Consider the following 12698-nt stretch of genomic DNA (forward strand, 5'->3'; position numbering starts at 1 on the left):
CATGAGAGAGCGCCAGTATGATGATCCCCATTTTCTTGTCCTTAAGGACACGGTTCAGCACAGTGATGCCAAGGATGTTACTATTGGGGATGATAGGGTGTTGAGGATGCAGGGTTGGATTTGTTTGCCTAATGTAGATGGGTTACGTGAGTTGATTCTTGAGGAGGCCCATAGTTTGCGGTATTCTATTCATCCGGGTGCCGTGAAGATGTACCAGGACTTGAGGCAGCACTATTGGTGGAGAAGGATGAAGAAAGATATAGTCGGGTTTGTAGCTTGGTGCCTAAACTGTCAGCAGGTGAAGTATGAGCATCGGAGATCGGGCGGATTGCTTCAGAGGCTTGAGATTTCAGAGTGGAAATGAGAGCATATTTGGTAGTTGGGTTCCCACGGACTTCGAGAAAGTTTGATGTTATTTGGGTGATTATGGGTCGGTTGACCAAGTCCGCGCATTTCATTCCAGCTGGGACTACTTATTCTTCAGAGCGGTTGGCTGCGATCTACATCCACGAGATTGTTCGCCTTAACGGTGTGCTGGTGTCCATCATTTCAGATCGGGGCACGCAGTTTACATCGCAGTTTTGGAGAGTTGAGCAGCGAGAGTTGGGCACACAGGTTGAGTTGAGTACAACATTTCACCCTCAGACGGACGGGCAGTCCGAGCGCACTATTAAGATATTGGAGGATATACTACGCGCTTATGTCATAGATTTCAGGGGTTCTTGGGATTAGTTTCTGCCACTCGTTGAGTTTGCCCACATCAATATCTACTAATTGAGCATTCAGATGGCTCCGTATGAGGCTTTGTGTGGGAGACAGTGTCAGTATCTAGTAGGTGGTTTTGAGCTGGGTGAGGCTAGGCTATTGGGTACTGACTTGGTTCAAGATGTTTTGGACAAGGTTAAATTAATTAAGGATCGGCTTTGCACGGTGCAGTCTAGACAGAAGATTTACACCGATCGGAAGGTTTGTGATGTTGCTTACATGGTTGGGGAGAAGGTACTGCTTAAGGTTTCACCTATGAAGGGTGATATGAGGTTTGGAAAGAAGGGCAAGTTAAGCCCTCGGTACATTGGGCCGTTTGAGGTGGTTTAGAGGATTGGAGAGGTGGCTTAAAAACTTGCCTTGCCACCTAGTATGTCGAGTTTGCATCTAGTATTTCATGTTTATATACTCCAGAAGTATGTCGACGATCTGTCTCATGTTTTGGATTTCAACACGATTTAGTTTGATGGTGATCTGACTTACGATGTGCAGCCGGTGGCCATTTTGGGTCGGCATGTTCGAAAGTTGAGGTCATAGGATATAGCTTCAGTGAAGGTGCGCTCGAGAGGTCAGCCAGTTGAGAAGGCTACTTGGGAGATCTAGCAGGAGATGCAGAGCAGATATCCATCCTTATTTGAGACTCTAAGTACGTTTTTAGACCCGTTCGAGGATGAACATTTGTTTAAGAGGTGGAGGATGTAATGACCGGCCAGTCGTTTTGAGTGTTGTAGGCCAGTTCCCCCAATTACTGCTCCATTTATGCTTAATTGTTGCTATGTGACTTGCCGGGGTAGTTGGTTTGGTTCCGAGGATGTTTCGGAATGCGATGAGACACTTAGTCTCAAGGTTGGAAGCTTAAGTTGAAAAAGTTGACCGGATATTGATTTATTTGTAAACGACTCTAGAATAGAGTTTAGATGGTTCCGATAGCTCCGTTGTGTGATTTTGGACTTAGGAGAGTTTCCGGATAGTGATTTGGAGGTCCGTAGTTGATATAGGCTTGAAATGGCGAAAGTTTGAAAATTAATAGTTTTGAAAATTGAGAAGTTTGAACGAGAGTTGACTTTGGGGTTACCATACTCGGATTGGGGTTCTGAGAGTTTGAGTAGGTCCATTGTGTCATTTATGACTTGTGTACAAAATTTGAGGTCAATCGGACGTGATTTGATAGGTTTCGACATTGATTGTTGAAGTTGAAATTTCCTAGTTTTATTAGGCTTGAATTGAGATGCGCTTCGTGTGTTCGATGTTGTTTGATGTGATTGAGGGCTCTACTAAGTTTGTATCGTGTTTTAAGACTTGTTGGTATATTTGGTTGAGGTCCTAGGGGCCTCGGGTTGGTTTCGGGTCGTTAATGGATCAAATTTTAGACATTGGTAAATGCTGAAGAGTGCTGGACTGGTGTAATCACAACTGCGGAAGTCATGGTCGTAGGTGCAAAGCCGCAGGTGTAAAAAGGAATCGTAAAAGCGGCCTGGAAGGATGTGTGCTGGTTGCGCAGAAGCGGCATTCTGGGCACATTTGCGAAATCGCAGATGTAGTGAGTTTGCGCGCAGAAGCGAGGGGCAGTGCAGGAGCGGGAAAGAGGTCGCACCTATGTTTGCGCAGAAATGGAGCTGGTTCCACAGGTGCAAAGGTTGGGTCTCTAGTGGTTCACCATAGAAGCGGGAGATTTGTCGCTTATGCGAAATCGCAAATGTGGGTAAGTTGTCGCAGGTGCGAAAAGCCCTGGACAGAATATAAACGTTGGGTTCCGAGGGTTATATCATTTCTTGACTTTGTAAACTCGTATTAGGGTGATTTTTTAGAGGGATTTCAAGGGGTTGCTTGATTGTGGTTTTTTTTATTCAATAATTTTGCTTCTCTATTGAATTTCCCACCTATTTTGTGTGTGTTTTGAGGTGTAATTTGGGAGTTTGAGGTTAGGAATTTGGAGAGTTTAATTTGGAGATTTGAGTGATGATTTAGTGTTGGATTTTAGTAAATTTGGTATGGTTGGACTCGTGATTGAATGAGCTTTTGAATTTTGTGATTTTTATCAGATTCCGAGATGTGGGCTCGGGTGTCGGTTTTGAGGGTCCATCCTAGCAAGCCCGAGGGCCGGTTTTACTATACTCTATGTGTTAGAGCACTTGAACTGTGATTCATGTTAAAAAACAAGTTTAGGCTATATACTGGTACTATTGGGACCCACAGTGTTCGTTCTTTACTGTCGATTTATTTGCTTAATTGCAGTTATGTACTCAGTCACATTCAACATTACGCATCATATCTCAGTCTCTGTTATTGTATATTGTCACATCTCGTATCATTGATTAGGGCTGCTTAGCATGAGTGTTGTGAGCTTGATAGACTAGAGAGATTAATGACCGAGTGAGGCTGAGGGTCTATTGTGAGTGATATTTATGGGATCGGGCTGCACGCCGCAACATCCTCTATTGATTTATGCCAGGATTTGGCTTATTAGAGCGCTTAGGCTGGATCTGCCCCTCCGGAGTCTGCACATCCATAGTGAGCGCAATTACAGCTATTGATTTACTTGCATTGAGCTGGATCTGCACTGGAGTTATTTACATTTGGGCTGGATCTGCCATGTACTGTGTTGAGTTTTATTGCTAAACCTGAAAGCATGTCTAAGTTATTGCATCGTTACCTGTAGATTATGAATTTCTTAGATATCACTGTCATATTTTCTATAACTTTCCATAATGTTAATGGTGTATGTGGGTTGTAATACTCGAACCCGTCATTGCTTTCAGTCTAAAGGTTTGATTTGTTACTTATTGAGTTGGTTGTACTCACGGTACACCCTGCACTTTGTGTGCAAATCTAGGTGTTTCGGTCGAGGCGGTTGCTGATTCTCAGAGTTCAGTAATTCGGAGATCATCGTGGTAGCTGCCCTGGCTTCCGTAGGCCTTGAATCTCCTCCCTTATCCCTTAGTTTTTCCGGTCACGGCGGTTTCTCATTCTCAGAGTTCAATCATTCGAAGATCATTGAGGTAGTTTCCCTGGCGTCCGCAGGCCTTGACTCTCCTCCCCTATCCCTCAGTTTTACTTGTTCAATTTCAGTTTCTCAGACGATGCTTCAGACTATGCATTTGTATAGATGCTCATGTACTTAGTGATACCATGGTTTTGTGAAAACTTATGTATTGAGTTATGAGATTTTATCCAGTTTTATGAGAATTTTACTTATTTAAAACCTGCTTTAGTATATTTCAAATTTGAAAGTGTTGGTAATTTCTGAGGTGTCGGCTTGCCTTGTACGATGAGGCGCTATCACGACAAGTTGAGTTTTGGGGAGTGAAAGTAAGGCCCTTAGATGGTGGCAATCTTATCTCCAGAGCAGGCCAACAGGTTCATGTCCCTTGACTTAGGATCAGTTCACACACCTTTTCCTGGAGAAGTATATTCCACCTTCATGGAGAGAGGAGCTACGTGGTCTGTTTGAGTGGCCCCGATAGGGTCAGATATATGTGACCGACTACGAGATGAGATTTATTGACTTGTCTCGTCATGCAACTATCATACTCCCCACAGATATAGAGAGGGTGCAAAGGTTCATTGCAGGGTTGTACCTTGAGATTCAGGTTTCTATGGCCCGAGAAGCAAAGATGGGGACTCCATCTTCCAGGTTGTAGACATAGCTCGGAGGATCGAGCATATCCTCAAATATAGCAGAGAGTTCATGTCAAGGATAAGCGTCCTCAACATTTTGGTGGATTCAGTGGCACCCCATCTAGGGGCAGGGATCAGTTTTTGAGGTTTCATCCTAGCAAGCCCATGCATTCAGCACCATATCCTACTCGGGGTGCTCCAGCGCGACCCTACTTCAGTGCTATTCAAGAGAGTACTTACCATCCGCCAGTTATCAGGATTCCTCCAGTGAGCATTCAGGCTATCAGGGGAAGGCTCAGAGTTAGCAGTTCACCATTAAAAGAGGTTGTTTTGGATTCCTCCAGTGGGTATGAAGAAGTTTTATCCCAGACTTCGGGGCAAGACAGTGCAGTAGGACTATCGGCCCATGATTACCGCACCAGCTACTACACCGCCCGCCCGATTGGCAAAGGCGAAGGGTAGGTAGGTAGGGGTTTCTCTAGAGGTGGAGGCCAGTCAGGTGGCGCTCCGGCTGGATTCTACGCCTTCCCAGTTAGACCAGAGGCAATCACCTCAGATGCACTGATCACATGTATTATTTCTGTCTGTCGTAGGCATGTTTATGTGCTATTTGATCTAGGGTCTACCTATTCTTATGTATATTCTCTGTTTGCTCCTTATCTAGATGTATGTTGTGAGCCCTTAGGTCTTCCTATATATTTGTCCATTCCCATAGGTGATTATGTTATTGTGGATCGGGTTTACCGGTCCTTTGTAGTGACTTTCTTTGGTTATGAGACTAGAGCAGATCTTCTATTGATCGATATGATTAATTTCGAGGTTATCCTAGGCATGGATTGGTTGTCTTCGTACTATGCCATTCTCGATTTCCATTCCAAGACTGTTACCTTGCCGATGCCAGAGTTGCCTAGGTTGGAGTGGAGAGGTTCATCTATTGGAACTTTTAGTCGGGTTATTTCTTTCTCGAAGGATCAACATATGGTCGAGAAGGGTTGTTTGGCCTATTTGGACTTTGTTTGGGATACTATTATGGAGACTCCCATGATAGATTCAGTGCCTGTAGTGCTGGAGTTTTTCGACTTATTTCTTGCTGATCTACCAGGTATGCCACTAGATCATGATATCGATTTCTGCATTGATTTGGCACCGGGCACCCATCCTATCTCTATTTTGCCTTATCGCATGGCTCCAGTGCAGTTGAAAGGGTTGAAGGAGCAGCTTCAGGAGTTACTCAAGAAGGGATTCAGTAGGACAAGCATGTCGCCTTGGGGTGCACTAGTATCATTTGTGAAGAAGAAGGATGGGAGTATGCAAATGTGCATTAATTACCGCCAGTTGAACAACGTCACCATCAAGAATAAGTACCCATTGCTGTGCATTGGTGGTTTGTTTGATCAGCTAGCTACAAGGTGCTAGAGTGTTCTTGAAGATTGACTTGAGATTTGGGTATCATCAGCTAAGGATTCGTGCTTCAGATATTCTGAAGACGGCTTTCTTGACTAGATATGGGCACTTTGAGTTTCTAGTGATGTCCTTCAGCCTGACTAATGCCCCAACAACATTTATGGATTTTATGAATTAGGTGTTCATGAAATATCTTGACTCATTTGTCATTATATTCATTGATAACATATTGATCTACTCGTGTAGCATGGTGGAGCACGAGCAGTATTTGAGGATAGTGCTTCAGACCTTGCGGGAACAAAATCTATGTGCTAAGTTCTCCAAGTGCGAGTTCTGGTTAGATTCTGTGGCTTTCTTGGGGCATGTTGTATCAAGCGAGGGTATTAAGTGGATCCCAGGAAGATCGAGGCAGTTTAGGGTTGGCCTTATCCTAGCACAACGATCGAGATCAGGAGTTTCTTGGGGCATTATCATCGGGTTGTGGATGGCTTCTCGTCTATTTTAGCTCTTTCGACTAGATTCACCCAGAAAGGTGCTCACTTCAGATGGTATAATGATTACGAGGCGTGCTTTTAGAAGCTCAGGACCGCATTGACTATAACACTAGTGTTGGTTTTGCCCTCTGGTTCAGGAATATATATTGTGTATTCCGATGCTTCACGCGTTAGTTTGGGTTGTTTATGGATGTAGGAGGGGCAAGTTATTGCATATGCTTCACGTCAATTGAATCCCAACGAGAAAAATTACCCATTTGGAGTTGGTTGCGATAGTTCATGCTCTCAAGATTTGGAGGCATTATCTTTATGGGGTGTTGTGCGAGGTCTACACCGATCACCGTAGTTTGCGGCATTTGTTTAATCAAAGGGATCTTAATTTGAGGTAGTGTAGATGGCTTAAGTTATTAAAGAATCATGATATTATCGCTCTTTATCATCCGACAAGGAGAATGTGGTTGCAGATGCCTTGAGGAGAAAGGCCGAGAGTATGGGTAGTTTGGCATTCATTTCAGCAGAGGAGAGGCCATTCGCTTTGGATATTCAGTCCTTAGCTAACCGACTTGTGAGGATGGATATTTCAGATCCCAGTCGAATTCTTGCATGTGTTGTGGCTCAATATTCCTTATTCTAGCGGATCAAGGCCCGTCAGTACGATGATCTGAACTTGTTGGTTCTTAGGGAGACAGTGCCGCGACTCCCGGATCGCTTATGTGTTCCCAATGTTGATGGCCTGAGGGAGACGATTCTAGAGGAGGCACACAACTCGCACTGTTCTATTCATCCAGGTACCACGAAGATGTATTGTTGCGGCCAAACGCACACGCTAGTATACGCGGTCGTCAAGTAATAAAGTGACTAAAAGTTGGATGTCGAACCCACGAGGACTTGTGATTAACTATTAACTAAATTAGACTATCCTGGTTATCTAAACAAGAATTAAACCTAGAAGTAATTGATTCTAAACTAATTAAAATAATAAAAATAAATAATGAACTTTGAATAGAGAAAGAGCAGATTTTTATGATATCAATGTAATGAAAACGATCTAGGGTTATGGGCTATCTAACATTCCTATTGTATTCTTTAATTGAATTAACTAACTAATTTATCTAGTTTATTGGTTGACAGGGTTAATATTGCTCATAAGAATCTGTCGAGTTCTTACTCGTCTATTCAAGCTAACCTAACTCCTATATGTCTATGGAATTAGAATCAACAAGAACGCATTTATAATTCCTGTAAATCAACCAAGCAAGGCAATTAGGTATATGTCTATCCTAACCGCGAATCCGTTCCCCGAGGCCCAGGTTCAAGAACTTGCTCTACTCAATCCTATATGCAATCTAAAATTTCCACTTTCGAGTTCAACTCTAGATTCGTAGATAGTATTCAATTGGTGATCAAGCAATCAAATAATTAAGTGCAGGATTGAATAAATAAACCAATATGATAAACTAAGAAATCAAAATCAATATCCGAATAACAATAGTCATGAAAAAACCACAACCCTAGAACGTGAAGTTTAGATCCACATAGACATGGTAGCAAAACAACAAATCATACAAAGAAACATAAAAATTACTAAGTTTGGTGGAAGAAAAGATGAAACCCGGCCTCCTCGGCGGCTCTGTGCTTGTGTTTTCCTCTCAAGAACGCCCTCCCCCCTTCAAAATACCGTTTTTCCATGTATATATACCAAGTAGGGTTGGCCCAAACAATTATACCTTCTCCAATGTGAAAAAGGACATTTTTCTCGGGTGACTAGCGCGACTTCGCGCATTTTTCCTGACATTCTGCCTCCAGCTTCTAGACTAGTGCGACTTTGCGCTAACTTCGTGCATTTTTCACCCTGTTCTGTTCCGAATTTTGAACAACGTAAAATATGAAAGTTGTAGCCCTTTGAGTTAGCTTTCTAACCATATATTGTGGAGCTAAAATGGAGTTCTGAGAAAAAAATTATATCTATTTTACTAAACAGTGCACAATCTGCCTACTAGAGTCTTCGTTCGCTCTAACTATTATCCGTTGACCCCCAAACACGATCCCGGCTTAATTACTTGAAATTTTACTCAAACTTTAAAGCTCCAAATCACTTGAATTCATTCCATAACATCTATATAGCTCGGAATCACTCCTACAAGGCATAAGACACACAGTTAGTGCAAAACACTAGCGATTAAAGTTCAAACTCAATTAAAGTGCAGTAAATTAGAGTGTAATAAGCGACTAAAATATGTAATTATAGCCTATCATCAACACCCCACACTTAAACGTTGCTCGTCCTCGAGTCAACCAAAAATTTACTTTATCTATGAGCACTTAATATCTTAACACATTTGGAGCACACTACACCAATGACCATGGTTGATAGCAACAATTAAACTCTAGCATATGCAATCATCATACACTTCCCTTTACTTATACTATTCTTAAAAATTGTTTACAACAAAGACAACATGCTCACAACAATCCTAGCCTCAAAAATCGACTCAATATCACAATGCACTCACGACTTGAACACCCAACATCCTAGAGAAGTCTAATAATGTTACCCATCCTTCGTGAAACCATGTGCCCTCACAACCAAAGCAAAGAAAGTAAAGTTAATCCACACATTCGAATCTCATGCTCACATATATCAAAAGAAAATATCGCTCACCCTCACAAAAGAAGTCACATGCATGTAATTGGTACCATAGGCTTGCCCATAATGTAAATCTCTGCTAATGTAGGCTCGCTCGATCTAAAATTAATTAGGACTTTTTCATGGTTGTAATGTGGGCTAAGGGACGGGTAGGATATAGTTAGGAATAGTGACTAACCCTCCTAAGCACTTTAACACACCACATAATCAACTTTAAGCGCAAATTCTTCAATCCACTTCAATCTCACAAATAATATCACCCCCAAAAACGTTTCCTTCTTCTTTAAGCACTACTTTAATTCATACCCACTATTAAAAGCAAGACAACAATGTATTCATCTCTATATTTTTTTCCAGTTTATTCTTCTTTTCACTCAATTTCCGCTAGTGGTGTATTAGTTTACAAAACAAGTGCACCTTTCATCCTTTTATTGGTTCCACTCAAAAGTCACCCCACACTTATTTCCTTCTTACTTCTTTTAGCGCTCATCTCACAATTAAAGTGCTTTAAGAGGTAAAAGGATCAAAACAATGTCAATTTAAGAACAAAAAGGGTATATGCTTGTAATGTGGGTGCCAAATAAAAGTCTATAGGCTCAAAAGGGTTAACTAGGGATAAATTTTATTTGTGATAAGCAATTCAGCTCAAAAAGGTCAAAGAAAGCCTAAAATCATTTTTCAAACCGAACATCACCTAAAATTTCGCTTCGACTCACAAACCGGGCAAGTTCTAGACACAAGTACAATACATAGACTATACAAAAACCTCACAACATATGGCACATGACTCACTAAGAACGGTCTCATTTCGACTCTGAAACAAATGCAAGTATTCACGGAGCCACGAGATATTAAGCATGAAGCACAAAGTGAACATAAGTAAGAAAACGAGACATAGGCATCACAAGACATGCTATCCAACTAAGCAAGGCATCATCAATATTTTCAAATCATAGGGAAGATACTACACATGCCAAAGCCTAAATATGCTACTATCAAACAAGTCAAGGGCGCCTAGGTTCATCATTCTTCCTCCATTTATTCCCTAAATTCTAATCTACTCTAAAAATAAAAATAAAAAATACTACTACCCGGTTCAAACTACATCCCATGGAAAAGAACCGTTGCACAAAGAAAAATCATGGGGGATTATTACTACCTAAAGAAAGCTAAAAGACCTATTTTTTGTATTTTTTGTTTAGACTTTAATCCCTCAAGAAAGCTGTCCACAAAATCCATCGTCGGGAAAAGTCCAAATTTTTCAATTTTTTTTTTTTCGTTTTTTTTAATTACTACACTAAGAACGAGTACTATAACTAAGCTAACATAGCACAGAAATCACCCAGACAATCTCCTCACCCCACACTTAAAATTGTGCAATGTCCTCAATGCACACTGAAAATAACAAGAGGGTAATAGAGACTCCCTGGTAGGCCAAAGGCCGAAGCATTAGCAGCTCACGGGATACTCAGACTTCTCCCACATATGATCCCTTGTGCGGGTACCTCACACTCAGTTTTAAACACATGCTTGCTTTTGCACTCGCCTATTGGCTTTGACTCCATGCTCTTACTCCTACAACATATAAAAATAATACTACAAAAAAAATAATACATAAAAAAATGTAACACAATAAAATATAAAAAAAAGTAAACAAAAAACAAAAGAAAAAAATGGAATTGGGTTGCCTCCCAACAAGCGCTTGATTTAACGTCGCGGCACGACGCCATCACTTTCACCACTTTTCTTTCCACTTTGAGGATATAAATCGTGCCCCCAATTTTGCATCAATTTTTCTGTCACGTTCATGAGGCGGTGGTGTGAAAATAAAGGAACCAAGCAATAGATATCGCATCTTGCACTTCTTGGCCCTTAAATGAGGAATGTCGTTTTGTCTCCTTGGCATCGCAAATTTCAGAATATAAACACTTTGTTCCTCATCTATTGACTCCTCTATATGCTCTAATGGATCAATTCCCATGTCACCAACCAAACAAAATGTTGAAAAATATTTAGAATGAGGTCCAATACGCTCTAACTCCAAAATTGTATTATTTTTGACATCCTCAATTTCGCACTCTTCGTCAACCTTGGCATCATTAATAATATTTTGGTCTAATAATTGGTATTCTCATTTTAGCTCCTCAATTTGGTATAAAAGATCTTTTTTCAGCTTCACACAACTTATCACTAAATTGTTGGGCGTTACATGCATCAACCTTTGCACTCATATCTGCATCCAAGTCGTGAATAGCAGTGCCAAATTTTTCGATCTCTTGTCCCAGTTTAGCTCTTCCTTCTATTAGGTCTTGTATCCCATCTGTAATTTTCTCACGCTGAGCCTCATATATTTCCAATCTTTCAGCTTGTTCCACCAGCCAAGTTTGACTCAAAATCTCCTCTTTTTCAAAATTTTCCTCTTGTTGGTGCTCGCTCTCTTCATTCCATACTGGCCTTCATTCTTGTGATTGCTGCCCTCATTCTTTTCATATCTTTTCTAAGTTCATCATGTTGCTCTGCTACTTGCCTCAAAATTCCCTAAAATATGCATCACGTTCCATATCCTGTACTTCATTGCCCCTATCAAACTCACAAACATTATAAGAAAGATCATAATAAGAGCTCTGAGAAGGATAATAAGAATTAGGACAACCATCCCAATGGCCATCTTGACCACCACATATATGACAAATATTCCACTCAAAGGATTGAGATTGTGTGCACAACTCGCTCCCGGGAATATTCTGACAATTTTTCCACCAGTGAGGTCCTCCATAATATGGACAAGGATCATCATAATATGAATAACCAATATTCGACCAATTCTCATTCCAAGAAGCCATGTCAACAAAGATAATAAAATATTAAACTAAGATAAAAATAAAAAGAAACTTGAATAGACAAAAAGTAAAAATCTAACCTAGTAGACTAGTTAATTTCTAAGTCCCCGGCAACGGCGCCAAAAACTTGTTGTGGCCAAACGCACACGCAAGTATACGCGGTCGTCAAGTAATAAAGTGACTAAAAGTCGGATGTCGAACCCACGAGGACTTGTGATTAACTATTATCTAAATTTGACTATCCTGATTATCTAAACAAGAATTAAACCTAGAAGTAACTGATTCTAAACTAATTAAAATAATAAAAACAAATAATGAACTTTGAATAGAGAAAGAACAGATTTTTATGATATCAATGTAATGAAAACGATCTAGGGTTATGGGCTATCTAACATTCCTATTGTATTCTTCAATTGAATTAACTAACTAATTTATCTAGTTTATTGGTTGACAGGGTTAATATTGCTCATAAGAATCTGTCGAGTTCTTACTCGCCTATTCAAGCAAACCTAACTCCTATATGTCTATGAAATTAGAATCAACAAGAACGCATTTATAATTCCTGCAAATCAACCAAGCAAGGCAATTAGGTATATGCCTATCCTAACCGCGAATCCGTTCCCCGAGGCCCAGGTTCAAGAACTTGCTCTACTCAATCCTATATGCAATCTAGAATTCCCACTTTCGAGTTCAACTCTAGATTCGTAGATAGTATTCAATTGGTGATCAAGCAATGTGATGACCCAAAGGGTCATCACCTATTTCCTCATCCACTCCGTGCTTCCGAGGTCTTGAAAACCTCATTGTTACTTGCCTCGATTTGCGTGCACAGTCCGGGCGTGTAGCCGGAAGGCTTAAATATGAATTATGTGTGAAAATTGATAAATTTTGATATTAATATGATTAAAGTTGACTTTGGTCAACATTTTG

The sequence above is a fragment of the Nicotiana attenuata genome, unplaced genomic scaffold (assembly GCF_001879085.1).
Source record: "Nicotiana attenuata strain UT unplaced genomic scaffold, NIATTr2, whole genome shotgun sequence".
Lineage (NCBI taxonomy): Eukaryota > Viridiplantae > Streptophyta > Magnoliopsida > Solanales > Solanaceae > Nicotiana > Nicotiana attenuata.